The following is a 14626-nucleotide window of genomic DNA, read 5'->3' on the forward strand; positions in this document are numbered from 1 at the left end:
TTTTACTATCTATAGAATTTGTAGTAATGTTGCCTCTCTCATTCCTGATATTGGTCATTTGTATTCTCTCTCTCTCTCTCTCTCTCTCTCTTCCCCCTCAGTTAGTCTGGCTAAAGTTTAATCAACTTTATTGATCTCAAAAAATACTTTTTGGTTTCATTGATTTTTCTCCACTGATTTTCTGCGTTCTATTTCATTGATTTCTACTCTAATCTTTATTATTTCCTTCCTTCTATTTACTTTGAGTTTCACTTGCTTTTTTTCCCCTAATTTTTTTTATTTATTTTTTTTTTAGACAGCGTTTCGCTCTTTTGCCCAGGCTGGAATGAGGTGGCATGATCTTGGCTCACTGCAACCTCCGGCCCCCTGGGTTCAAGCAATTCTCCTGCCTCAGCCTCCCGAGTAGCTGGGATTACAGATGCCCACCACCACACCCGGCTAATTTTTATATTTTTAGTAGAGATGGGGTTTTGCCATGTTGGCCAGGCTAGTCTCGCTGGTCTCAAACTCTTGACCTCAGGTGATCCACCCAACTCAGCCTCCCAAATTTCCCCTAATTTTTTAAGGTAAAAGCTGAGGACATTTATTTAAGACCTTTCCTCATTTCTAAAATAGACACCTAGTGCTATAAATTTCTCTGTAAGTACTACTTTAGCTGCATCCCACAAATTTTGATATATTGCATTTTCGTTTCAATTCAGTTAAAAATGCCTTTTAATTTCCCTTTTGCTTTCTCTTTGACTCGTGGGTTATTTAGAAGCCTACGACCTAATTTTCAAATATTCAGGGATTTTCCCGATAACTTTGTGTTGTCAATTTCTAATTTTAGTGCATGTAGTCAGAGAACAAGAGTTATACAAGTCGATTGTCTTCAGGTTTTTGAGACTTGTTTTATGACCCAGAATATGATCTATCTTGGGAAATGTTCTGTATTTTGGTTGGTTGGTTGGTTGGTTGGTTGGTTTTTTGGCTTTTGTTTTATTTTCCAAGACAGGGTCTCACTCTGTCAGCTAGGCTGAAGTGCAATGGTGCGATCTTGGCTCACTGCAACCTCTGCCTCCCAGGTTCAAGCGATTCTCCCACCTCAGCTTCCAGAGTAGTTGGGATTACAGGTGTGCTCCACCATGACCATCTCAATGTTGTGTTTTCAGTACAGACAGGGTTTCACCTTGTTGGCCAGACTGGTCTCAAACTCCTGACCTCAAGTGATTCCACCGCCTCAGCCTCCCAAAGTGCTGGGATTACAGGCATGAGCCACTGTGCCCAGCTGTTTTCTATGCATTTATGAAGAGTGTGTTCCCTGTTGTCATTGGATGGAATGCTCTATAAATGTCAATTAGGTCAAGGTGATTAATAGTGATGTTCAAGTATCCCATATCCCTACTGATTTTCTTTATACTTGTTCTGTCATTTATTGAGAAAGGACATTTCTGAATATAATTGCAGATTATTCTACTTCTCCTTGCAATTCTATCAGTTTTTCTTCCTTTATTTGGAAGCTCTGTTATTAGATAAATTGATGTTTAGGATTGTTGTGTCCTCTTGATCAAATCACTTCTTTATCATTATGGCATGACCTTCTTTATCCTTCTAATATTTTTTGCTCTGAAATCTACTTTGTCTAATATAGCATCAGCATGGTATTTCTTTTTCCCCCATTCTTTTAATTTTAACCTCTTTGTGTCTTTATATTTAAAATGGGTTCCTTAACAATAAACAGAATAATGAGACAACCAACAGAATGGGAGAAAATATTTGCTAGTCATACATCTAACAAGAGGCTAACATCCAAAATATATAAGGAACTCAAACAACTCAACAATAAGAAAACAAAGAGCCCTGTTAAAACATAGGCAAAGAACCTGAATAGACACGCCTCGAAAGAAGACATGCAAATGGCCAAGAAGTATATGAAAAAAACTCAATATCACTAATCATCAGGAAAATGCAAATTAAAACCACAATGAAATATCCCCTCACACCTGTTAAAATGGCAATTGTAAAAAAAAAAAGACAAAAAATAAGTTTTTGCAAGGATGTGGAGAAAAGAGAACTCTTGTACACTGTTAGTAGGAATGTAAATTAGTACAGCCATTATGGAAAACAATATGAAGGCTCCTCAAAAAAATACAAAATAAAACTACCATATGATCCAGCAATCCCACTACTGGGTATATATCCAATGGAAATAAAATTAGTACATCGAAGTGATACTGAACTCTCTTGTTCACCGCAGCATTATTCACAATAGCTAAGATATAAAGTCCACTAAGTGTCTATCAGTGGGTGAATGGATAAAGAAAATTTGGTCTTTTTATTCAGCCTTAAAAAAGAAGGAAATCGCATCATTTGCAACAATGTAGATAAACCTGAAGGACATTACGTTAAGTGAAATAAGCCAGACACAAAAAGACAAATACCATATGATCTCACTAATATCTGAAATCTAATAAAGTCAACCTCATAAAAGTAAAGAGTAAAATGGTGGTTATCAGAGGCTGTGGGATAAGGGGATTGGGGAGATGTTGGTCAAAGGATACAAGATGTCAGTTAGGAAGAATAGTTCCAGAAATCTATTATACATCATAGTGACAATAGTTGATAACAATGTATTGTATACAGGCATACCTCCAATATATTGCAAATATCACAGGCAAGTAAGTTACATAAATTTTTGGTTTCTCAGTGTACATAAAAAGTCATGTTTATACTATAATGTAGTTACTAAGTGTGCGATAGCATTATATCTTAAAAATGTACATACCTTAGTTTGAAAATACTTCATTCCTAAAAAGTGCTAACCATCATCTGAGCCTGCAGCAAGTCATGATCTTTTTTTATGCTTTTTTAAATTATTATACTTTAAGTTCTAGGGTACATGCGCACAACGTGCAGGTTTGTTACATAGGTATACATGTGCCATGTTGGTTTGTTGCACCCATCAACTCATCATTTACATTAGGTATTTCTCCTAATGCTATACCTCCCCCAGCCTCCCACCCCCCAACAGGCCCCGGTGTATGATGTTGCCTGCACTGTGTCCATGTGTTCTCATTGTTCAGCTCCCACCTACAAGTGAGAACATGCGACGTTTGGTTTTCTGTCCTTGTGATAGTTTGCTGAGAATGATGGTTTCCAGCTTCATCCATGTCCCTGCAAAGGACATGAACTCATCCTTTTTTATGGCTGCATAGTATTCCATGGTGCATATGTGCCACATTTTCTTTATCCAGTCTATCACTGATAGACATTTGGGTTGGTTCCAAGTCTTTGCTATTTGTGAATAGTGCCGCAATAAACATACGTGTGCATGTGTCTTTATAGTAGCATGATTTATAATCCTTTGGGCATATACCCAGTAATGGGATCGCTGGGTCAAATGGTATTTCTAGTTCTAGATCCCTGAGGGATTGCCACACTGTCTTCCACAATGGTTGAACTAATTTATACTCCCAGAGGGCTGGAATAAACTTTTTCCCACTCCTGTTGATGTTGATATTTTGACCTTCTCCCATAAATTACAGATGTTGTTAATGGCTTTTTCAATGGTGAATCATTTCCAAAAGGCTCTCCATTTCCTTTCCCAGATCCATCAGAGGAATCATTACCTATGGCTGCCATAGTCTTACAAAATGTACTTCTTAAATAATATGACTTGAAAATTGAAATTACTCTTTGCTCCACGGGCTACAGAATGGATGGTGTGTTAGCAGGCATGTAAACATTAATTTCCTTATACACCTCTGTCAGAGCCCTTGGGTGACCAGGTATATTCTCAACGAGCAGTAATATATTGAAAGGAATCTTTTTTTTTTTTTTTTTTGAGCAGTAGGTCTCAACAGTGGGCTTAAAATATTTAATAAATGGTGCTGTCAACAAACGTGCTGTTATCCAGGCTTTGTTGTTCCATGTATAGAGCACAGGCAGAGTAGATTTAGCATCATTCTTAAGGGGCCTAGGATTTTCAAAATGGTCAATGAGCATTGGCTTCCACTTAAAGTCACCAGCTGCATTACCTCCTAACACAAGAGTCAGCCTGTCCTTTAAAACTTTGAAGCCAGGCATTGACTTCTCCTCTCTAGCTGTGAAAGTCCTAGATGGCGTCTTCTTCCAATAGAAGGCTTTTTCTCTACACTGAAAATCTGTGTTTAGTGTGACCACTTTCATCAATTAATGATCTTAGCTAGTTCTTCTGGATAACTTACTACAGATTCTCCATCAGCGCTTGCTCCTTCACCTTGTACTGTCATGTTCTGGAGATGGCTTCTTGGCTTCTTCCTATAAACCTCATGAACCAACCTCTGCTGGCTTCAGACTTTTCTCCTGAAGCTTCCTCAGCTCCTTAAGCCTTTATTGAATTGAAGTTATTGCCTTGTTCTAGATTGGGTTTTGGTTTAAGGGAACGTTGTGGCTGGTTTGGTCTTCCACCCAGACCACTGATACTTTCTCCGTATCAGCAATAAGGCTGTTTTGCTTTCTTATTATTCATGTGTTCACTGGAGTAGCACTTTAAATTTCCTTCAAGAATTTTTCCTTGACCAGGTGCAGTGGCTCATGCCTGTAATCCCAGGACTTGGGAGGCCAAGGCAAGAAGACTAGTTGAGGCCAGGATTTCAAGACCAGCCTGCACAACATAGCAAGACCCTCTCTCTACAAAAAACTTTAAAACATAGCTGGGCACAGTGACGTGGGCCATGTAATCTCAGCTACTTGGGAGACTGAGACAGGAGGATCACTTGATCCCAGAAGTTTGAGGTTACAATGAACTATGATTGTGCCTTGCCCTTTAGCCTGGGAGACATACCTTTCAGCCTGTCTCAGTTTTCAACATGTCTTCCTCACCAAGCTCAATCATCTCTAGCTTTTGATTTAAAGTGAAAGACATGCAACTCTTCCTTTTATTTGAACACTTAAAGGCCACTATAGGATTTCTTTCTTTCTTTCTTTCTTTCTTTCTTTCTCTTTTTTTGAGATGGAGTCTCACTCTGTCACCTGGGCTGGAGTGCAGTGGCACAATCTTGGCTCACCGCAACCTCCACCTCCCAGGTTCAAGTGATTCTCCTCCCTCAGCCTCCCGAGTAGCTGGGACTACAGGCATGCACCACCCTGCCTGGCTAATTTTTGTATTTTTTGGTAGAGATGGGGTTTTACCATGTTGGCCAGGCTGGTCTTAAACTCCTGACCTCAGGTGATCCACCCACTTTGGCCTCCCAAAGTGCTGGGATTACAGGCATGAGCCACTGTGCCCAGCCACACTATAGAATTGTTAATTGGCCTAATTTTAATATTGTGTCTTAGGGAATAGAGAGGCCCAAGGAGAAGAAGAAAGACAGAGAACAACTAGTTGGTGGAGCAGTCAGAGCACACACAACATTTACGCTTGCCACCTTGTATGGGTATGGTTCGTGGTACCCCAAAAGAATTACAACTGTGACATCAAAGACCACTAACCACAGATATAACAGATGTTATAACAGTTTAAAAGTTTGAAATATAGCAAAAATTACCAAAATGTGACACAGAAACATAAAGTGAGCATGTGCTGTTGGAAAAAAGGCACCCATAGGCTTGCTCGATGTAGGGTTGCCACAAAACTTCAATTTGAAAAAAAAACACAATATCTGTGAAGTGCAATTTTAGAAAGTACAATAGGCCAGGCATAGTGGCTCATGCCTGTAATCCCAGCACTTTGGGAGGCCAAAGCGGGCAGATCACTTGAGGTCGGGAGTTTGAGACAGCCTGGCCAACATGGCAAAACCCCCTTTCTCCTAAAACTACAGAAATTAGCCAGGCGTGGTAGCGGGTGCCAATAATCCCAGCTACTCAGGAGGCTGAGGCAGGAGAATCGCTTAAACCCAGGAGGTGGAGGTTGCAGTGAGCTGAGATTGTGCCACTGCACTGCAGCCTGGGTGACAGAGCAAGACTCCATCTCAAAAACAAAAATAAAATAAAATAAAAAATAAGAAGCACAATAAAACAAGATATACCAGTACTTGAAAATTGCTAAGAGAATAGATTTTAAGTGTTCTCACCATCTGTTAACTAGCTTGATTTAGCCATTTCACAATGTATACGTATTTCCAAATATCATATTGTATACCATAAATATATATGATTTTTATTTGTCAATTAACCCCCCACCACCACCACAAAAAGGTGGTTTATTTTAGGCAACATATGGTTGGGTATTACTTTATTTTCCAATCTGACAATCTTTTTTTTTCAATTGGGTTAGACAAGTTATAGTTGATGTGATTATCAATATCGGGGTTAAATCTAACATTGAGCTACTTTGTTTCCTTATTTGTTCCCGTCTGTTCTTTGTTTCCTCTCTTCTCTCTTTCTGCTTTAATTAATTGGTATTTATTTTATGATTCTTTTATATACATTGTTGGTGTATCAGCCATATTCATTGTTGCATTGTTTTACCTCTACATCAATTTAAATATCTGTCTTAACTTGAGTACTAAACTGTAAGTTCTTTTGAGGCAGGTTCAAGAATAGGGTCTGGAGGCAGGGAACCCAAGGTGCATTTGCACTGACTTCCTAGAACTGAATCAAAAGGGAAAACCCCACCTCTCCACACCAAGTAACAAAAGGATCAGAGGCTACTCCATTTGCACACCCCCCTTTTCTGCATTGCAGATGAAAAATGAAAGTACCTGTGATTGGTCCCCTCCTGCAACCAATCAGCAATCAGACTGGTCTTATGCCAAGACTTCATGTGTAACTTTGTAACTTCATTTCAGCCTCTGATTGGTCACCTTCTGCAACCAATCAGACTGATTGCAGGCCACTACTTTAGTTACATAGGGTGTAAACCAAGTAACCAATGGGAAACCTCTGGAGGGTATTTAAATCCTGGAAAATTCTGTAACCAGCACTCTTGAGCTGCTTGCTCAAGCCTGCTCCCGGTCTGTGGAGTGTACTTTCATTTCAGTAAATCTATGCTTTCCTTGCTTCATTCTTATCTTGATTTGTTTGTGCATTTTGTCCAATTATTTTACCTGGACACTGTCCACCAGTAACACTTCGACTCCTTGCAGTTTGTATGCTTTGTACACAGTAGGTTTTCAATACATACTCACTGAATGAGTGAGCATTTGTTTCTTCTTATCTTACATCAACAAACATTTAGTGATTACCTGCTAAGGCTGCTCCAGATAGCTGAATTAGCAGTTGGCTTCAAATGAAGCAGACCTCATACTAGATAAGGAGATGGAGGCCGGGGTGTGGCTCACACCTATAATCCCAGCACTTTGGGAGGCCGAGGCAAGCAGATCACCTGAGGTTGGGAGTTCAAGACCAGCCTGACCAACATGGTGAAACCCTGTCTCTACTAAAAATACAAAATTAGCCGGGCGTGGTAGTGCATGCCTGTAATCCCAGCTACTCAGGAGTCTGAGGCAGGAGAATCGCTTGAACCCGGGAGGCAGAGGTTGCGGTGAGCTGAGATCGTGCCACTGCACTCCAGCCTGGGTAACAAGAGCAAAACACCATCTCAAAAAAAAAAAAAGAGATGGAGCATTGATTTCCAGTATGGTAACAAAATCAACGTGATTATAAACAGAAGGAAAGAAAGATAAATCCACAAATATGGTTAAAATATAATGACTAAAGGCTTTATGTAGTATAATTTATAAGAAAGCCAATGTGTAAATAAGTTACGAAGAAAAGTTTGAGGTCATAGATTTAAAAAAATTCAATCCTATGACATAAAGTCTTTCCACGTAATAAACTTACTTTCGTTTTTATTTTGCATTTTCTGAAGTTCTGTGGTTACAATCAGAATGTTATGTCCCCCTTGTTAAAGCTGCATTTCCTGAAAATCAGACCTTTTGGAGCTATCATTAAGCATTATTTCCCAAACAGGGAGAGAGGACGGAATTCTATATCCTTTCTCCAATATTTTAACAAACATGAAAATTACACCTTCTGGGACTATATCGGGTTAAGTAGTAATGGAATCGGTTACCTTTCAGCTCCAGGTAGCCAAGCTTACAAACTTTTCAAATATGAGGATATTTGCTGACTCCATGAGAATCTTTAGAAGCATCAAAAATGTCAAGGATTTCTTTTAACAACTAAGCTCATATCAGGAAAAAAATTCAATACTCTGAGAAAGAAGTTTCCATTTAGAAAGATGAAAGAGGGATTAGACTTACCCAGTGTTACTCCAGAGGGCAAACCAGGACTGTGGGTGGGAGTTCCTGGAGGATAAACACCAGCCCGATATGAGGAAGGATGTTACAACAGAACGGATCAGCAACAAGGCAGGCACCCAAAGAAGGAGCCAGCCATGTTTATTCAAGGAAAAATTATACAATCAGTTGTCCTGGACATTTTTATGTTCAAGGGCCTCTTTGAAAATTGAATGGACACCATGGATATTTTTTCTTCCCAGAAAAATGCTCAGATCCATGCACATATACTCATGCATGTATGCACGTGCACACGCAGGCACACACACACACACACACACACACACACACACACAGAGTAATGCATAATTTTGCATTTGACTGTGAAACTCATCCTTGAGGCCCAGGTTAACAATGTCTGGGGTATACAATGTTTAAAGTATAAAGTAGGACTGTGCACCTTCCACCTCTGAGAGTCTGTGACCCTCTGGTTATATCCCTGTTCTCATCACTACCTTTAGAGGTTATTTAAGGTTTCCTGATGGAAATCCAGCAGTGGAAGTTACCTTCCTTCTTTGGATGTTCTGCCTCACTTCTTTCTACCTTTTAACCCAATCATAGTTTACTTAATCTTCCATCCTTCATTCTGGACATTATTGCTCCCTCTAAATGTACTGTTCCCTTCGATGGAGACGGATTTTAATCCCTTAGCTTTCTATGATGCCAGCTGACTCCAGTCGGAAGATTTTATCTCTGAGATTACTCCTAATCTCCTCCCACACTGGCAAACCCTGCAGAAATATTGATGATGTGGAAGATGTCGCTCCCTCTAGCCCTCCTTCCACTGCAACTTGTGACAATAGGCCTCGTTGTGTTAGCCTGTGGACTTTTCTTGGTTTATCCTACTTTTGGATTATTGTAGCTTTGCAAATAATTTGCCAATTAATTTGGTCAAGCTGCATCTACAAGAGCATACTTCATGCCTCAAAGTCAGCATCTGTAATGGCATAGATGGCACTGCTATGCATCCTATGTAGTAAGTACACTCTTCGATAGGCACAGTTGAGAGATAGTGTTCATTGTGGCCAGCCATGTGGACTGTGCAGCCAGTTGTCTTGGATTCAAATCCACACTTCACCATGTAGCAGCCTTTTAATCTTGGGCAGTTATATAACTATTGAGCTTTGGGTTTCTTCTTTCCTTCTTTTCTTTTCTTTTTCTTTTTGAGACAGTGTCTTGCTCTGTCACCCAAGCTGGAACTCTGGAGTGCAGTGGCACAATCATGGCTCACTGCAGCCTTGACCTCCCTGGGCTCAGGTGATCTTCCCAACTCAGCCTCCTGAGTAGCTGGGACAACAGACATACACCACCATGCCCAGCTAATTTTTCTATTTTTTGCAGAGATGGGGTTTCACCCTGTTTGCCCAGGCCAGTCTTGAACTCCTGGGCTCAAGCGATCCTCCCACCTCTGCCTCCCAAAGTACTGGGATTACAGGTGTGAGACACTGTGCCCAGGCTGGATTCCTTATCTGTAAAATACAGATAATGGTAGCTCCTGTCTCATAGGGTTGTTATGACAGGTTATATTAATCAGTGTAGGTAAGCACTTAGAATGGTGCCTAGGGCCTACTGTGCACCCTGTAAGTATTAGTTTATAATCCATATTCCCAAGATAGAAACCTCACTTCTAATGAACCCTAAGTCCTAGGAGCTGGTGCTGCTTAATACCTTTGATTCTATGCCTACCTTTCCACTGTTATTGCCCTAATTATCTCTTGTTTCTACTACAATACAGGATTTGTTTTTGTTTTTTGAGACAGTGTCTTGCTCTGTCGCCCAGGCTGGAGTGCAGTGGCACAATCTCGGCTCACTGCAACCTCCGCCTGCTGGGTTCAAGCAATTCTCCTGTCTCAGCCTCCCGAGTAGCTGGGATTACACGCACATGCCACCACGCCTGGCTAATTTTTGTATTTTTAGTAGAGACGGGGTTTCACCATGTTGGCCAAGCTGGTCTCGAACTTCTGACCTCAGGTGATCCACCCGCCTCGGCTTCCCAAAGTGCTAGGATTATAGGCGTGAGCCACTGCACTTGGCCAGTACAGGAGTATTATTAATGGAGTGTTGTTCATTCTTCCCTCTCTTTGGTGTCATGTCAGTGACTTTGTTTTTTTGAGACAGGGTCTTGCTCTGTCGCCCAGGCTGGAGTGCAGTGGCACCATCTCGGCTCACCGCAACCTCCGTCTCCCGGGTTCAAGCAATCCTCCCACCTCAGCCTCCTGAGTAGCTGGGATTACAGGCATGCACTGCCATGCCCAGCTGATTTTTTGTATTTTTAGTAGAGATAGGGTTTTGCTATGTTGGCCAAGCTTGTCTCAAACTCCTGGTCTCAAGTGATCATGTCAGTAACTTTGGATTAGCTATGTGACTTGCTTAGTTCAGCAGAAAGTAGACAGAATGCAAGCAGAGGCTTTCCATGTGCCTTTGCACCATTTCGCTTAGTCTCTTGCACTAAGATCTACCATGAGAAGAGCATGCCCCCAAGTAGTTTCTGGTCCAAAGCTAATGTAGAAAAGTACGGGACAGACTTGGACCTACCCTGCAGCCTTGTGCCTGGACTCCAGCCTACCCCAGCTGAATTGCAGCCAACCCACAGACCCATAAGTGAGAAATGCTGGGAGAAACACTTACTTTTGGAGTGGTTTGTTATGCAGCAGTAGTGTAGCACTAGCTAACCAATACAGCCATCTTTCTAGCCAGTCTCCCTATGGCTCATCTCTTTATATTCCAGTCAGTCTTCATGCTGCCAGATTTGTCTTTCTAGAACACAAAACTAATCAAATCAGTCACCTCTTAGAAATCCTTTACGGCTTCATGTAGTTATTGGAAGAAAGTCTAAACTGCACAGTGTTGCATTCAAAACTACTCACAGTTGACCCCAGGCAACCTTTTCATTGCTACCTCCTACAATTTTAATTCATTGGCCATACCAGCCCTGTGCAGTTCACAAATACGCCATATGCACTGTCATGTCTGTTGATTTGCTTTTGCAGTTGACTCTTTTTTTTCTGGTCATTTGTTCTTCATTCTTCAGGGACCAACCTATATATTCTATACTTCATAACGCTTTCTCTAACCTCCTCCTGAGTCGAAAATCAAGCATTTAGTACATATTTTTTTCTCAGGGGAATAATCACAATGTGTTGCAGGTATATATATATATGTGTGTGTGTATATATGCACACATATCTGTCTTCCAAATTATAGTGTACATTTCCTGAGACTAAGACCGTGCATTCCTGGCGTTCCATTGGCTGGATAAAACTTAACATGGCCGACAATGTCTTGCATAGTTGCCCCTGCCTAATAGTTTAGCTTCATTTCCTCTCACTCTCCCCTGTACAAACATGTTCTCCCCTAGCATGAAAAATGCTTTGGCCGGGCACGGTGGCTCACGCCTGTAATCCTAGCACTTTAGGAGGCTGAGGCGGGCGGATTGTCTGAGCTCGGGAGTTCAAGACCAGCCTGGCCAACACCGGGAAACCCCATCTCTACTAAAAAATACAAAAAATTGGGTGGGTGCAGTGGCTCACGCCTGTAATTCCAGCACATTGGGAGGCCCAGGCGGGTGGATCACGCGGTCAGGAGTTTGAGACCAGCCTGGCCAGCATGGTGAAACCCCATCTCTACTAAAAATACAAAAGATTAGCTGGGCGTGGTGGCACGCGCCTGTAACCCCAGCTACTCAAGAGGCTGAGGCATGAGAATCTCTTGAACTCGGGATGTGGAAGTTGCAGTGAGCCGAGATCGTGCCACTGCACTCCAGCCTGGGTGACAGAGCGAGACTCCGTCTCAAAAAAAAAGAAAAGAAAAGAAAATGCTTTTAGTTCCCCCAAATACCCAAGACCTGTGGCTCCCAGAATGTGCACCAAGGCACCCCAGGACACTTAATTAACAGAGGCTTTGAAAAATATTTTAACTTTTTGAGGGAAATATACCAATACTCAGCATCTGTCAGATACTGCGTAACCTTTAACGTGAAGTAGTTCACAATTTCAACATTAAATACAAGCATTCCTTTCAGTGACATTATCTCTTTCAAAACTGGGTTTTCAAGAGTTGCTATAATAAAACACAAATATGCCGGGCGCGGTGGCTCACGCCTGTAAGCCTGAATGACCGAGATCATGCACTGCACTCACCTGGCGACACGATCTCTGTCACAAAAAAAAAAAAAAAACACAAAACCACTGAAGCATGGTGGTGGTGTCCAATCTGATCCCAGCGTCTGGGAAACTGAGTAGTACCCAACATGTGCACACATTCTATTAGTACATCACTGTGGTTATTTAAGAATAAAATTAAAATATTCTTTTCTTTCAATTTATGTGTATGATTTTTTAAGCAGCTATTTAGTTACTAGGACATAAATGGTTATTAAGTTGTTTGGACCTAATCAGTCAGTCATGGAACAGTTAGGCATTATTTCTGGACTAGAAATGCCATGAAAAATCCACCAAGACACTAAGGGTTCAGTAAACTGAGAAGGTTTGGAAATGTCTGCTCTGTACTGTTTCACTCACCCAGACTTTTACTCATGCTGTTCCCATGCTTGAAATGCCCAGCGTTCATCTGGCAAACTCTCATTTGTCCTTCAGAAAAGTGAGATTGGATTCAGCCTCCTCTAGGAAGTCTGCCTTGACTTTCACAGATGGAGGCAGCGGTGGACCAGTTCAGCCCAGCACCTGCCTCAGAGTGAAGCTCCTGTTCCCTGTTTGTCAGCACTCTGTGTGCAATAACGCTCATCAGATAATAAAGACTTCGTTCCTTTGTGGAAAATGTCCCCGAGAAGAAATCCTGGAGTCCTCCTTGACTGTTGTCTTTCTCTCAAGCCTCACGTGGAATCTGTTGGCACATCCAGAATCTCACCTCTTTCACCAGGGCTACACCCCTGGTCCAAGTCACCATTATCTTTCACCTGAATTATTTCAACAGATTCGCGGCTGGTCTTCCTGTTTCCACCCTGGCCCCTCTTTGGTCTTTTCTCAACTCAATATCAAGAGGGATCCTTTTAAATATAGAGTAGATCAAGTTACTCTACTCGAAATCCTCTAATGGCAGTAAAAGCTAAAATCCATACGGTGAATGACAGGGCTCCCGTGATAGGCCCCGTTAACGCTCCAACTTCATCTCCCTGTATCTGCTCGCACCACGCGTGCTCACTGGCCAAACCTGTTACTCAGACACACCAGGCATGGTCCCTTCTCAGGGCCTTTGCACCTGCGGATCCTTCTGCCTGGAGCTCTCTTCCTCCAGACAGCCACAGGGGGCCCTCTTACTTCCCTCAGATATTAACATTACTATCTCCTTTACAATGAAACCTTCCCTGACCGAAACTCAAAATTCCAGCTCCATCCCCAACTCTTCCTAATCCCCTTTCCTGCTTTATTTTTCTCCTCAGCATATATTGTTATCTAACATACTATGTATTTTATTTATCTTGTTTATTGTGTGACTCTCCCACTAGACCATAAATTCTAGGAGGGCAGGGCTTTATCTTCACTACCTAGAATGCTGTCTATTAAGCATTCCAAATAAACATGTTGAATGAATAACGAAAACTGAAATGGGGAAAAAATGTATGGTTTTGGCACAGGGTTAAACAAATAAATCAATAGAGCAGAATAGAAATCCCGGAAATAGACCCCCAATATTTGAACTTCTGGTATATGACCACACGGGGCATTGCAGATCAACTGGGAAACAACAGATTTTTCAATAAATGGTGTTAGAATGATTGGGTAAGTACTTGGAAAATAATGAAATTAGAGCCCTAGTTCCAGGTGAAATAAAGGTCTAAATGTGAAAGCCAGAACTATAAAGCCTTTGAATATAATACTGGGAAATAACTTCATGACCTCAGGGAAAAGGATTTCTTAAACAAGATACGAAAAGCGCTCTCTATAAAGGAAAAGACAAATTCAGACCTGTTAAAATTAAGAGCGCCTATTTTTCAAAAGATACAATAAAGAAAGGGAAAAGACAAGTTACAAGGTAGGAAAAATATTTGAAACATACGTAATTGGCATGGATCTAAGATTAAGAACTCCTACAATCAAGAGTAAAACAACCATTAGAAAATGGGCAGAAAGGCTGAGTGTGGTGGCTCACGCCTGTAATCTCAGCACTTTGGGAGGCCAAGGTGGGTGGATCACTTGAGGTCAGGAGTTCGAGACCAGCCTGGCCAACATGGTGAAACCCCCTCTCTACTAAAAATACAAAAATTAGCCAGGCATGGTGGCAAGGGACTGTAATCCGTTACTGGGGATGCTGAGGCAGGAGAATTGCTTGAACCCAGGAGGCGAAGGTTGCCGTGAGCCGAGATCGTGCTACTGCACTCCAGCTTGGGCAATAAGAGCAAAACTCTGTCAAGAAAGAAAGAAGAAAGAAAGAAAGAAAGAAAGAAAGAAAGAAAGAAAGAAAGAAAG

The 14626-nt window shown here is 41.5% G+C and overlaps 1 protein-coding gene across 2 annotated transcripts in view; it reads right to left on the minus strand.

Moving 5' to 3' along the window:
- SLC4A8 (solute carrier family 4 member 8) overlaps window positions 1–14626 on the minus strand; it is a 228456-nt gene that overhangs the window by 77356 nt on the left and 136474 nt on the right. The window contains exon 26 of one of the 2 annotated variants that reach the window (XR_009211717.1): window positions 10927–10958. The exons of the other annotated variant lie outside the window; for it this stretch is intronic. The gene's annotated coding sequence lies outside the window, so the exon portion shown is untranslated. Of the gene's footprint in view, window positions 1–10926; window positions 10959–14626 lie in introns of those variants that run through there. 2 annotated transcript variants of the gene reach the window in all.

This window comes from Hylobates moloch, unplaced genomic scaffold (assembly GCF_009828535.3).
Source record: "Hylobates moloch isolate HMO894 unplaced genomic scaffold, HMol_V3 SCAFFOLD_22, whole genome shotgun sequence".
Taxonomy (NCBI): domain Eukaryota; kingdom Metazoa; phylum Chordata; class Mammalia; order Primates; family Hylobatidae; genus Hylobates; species Hylobates moloch.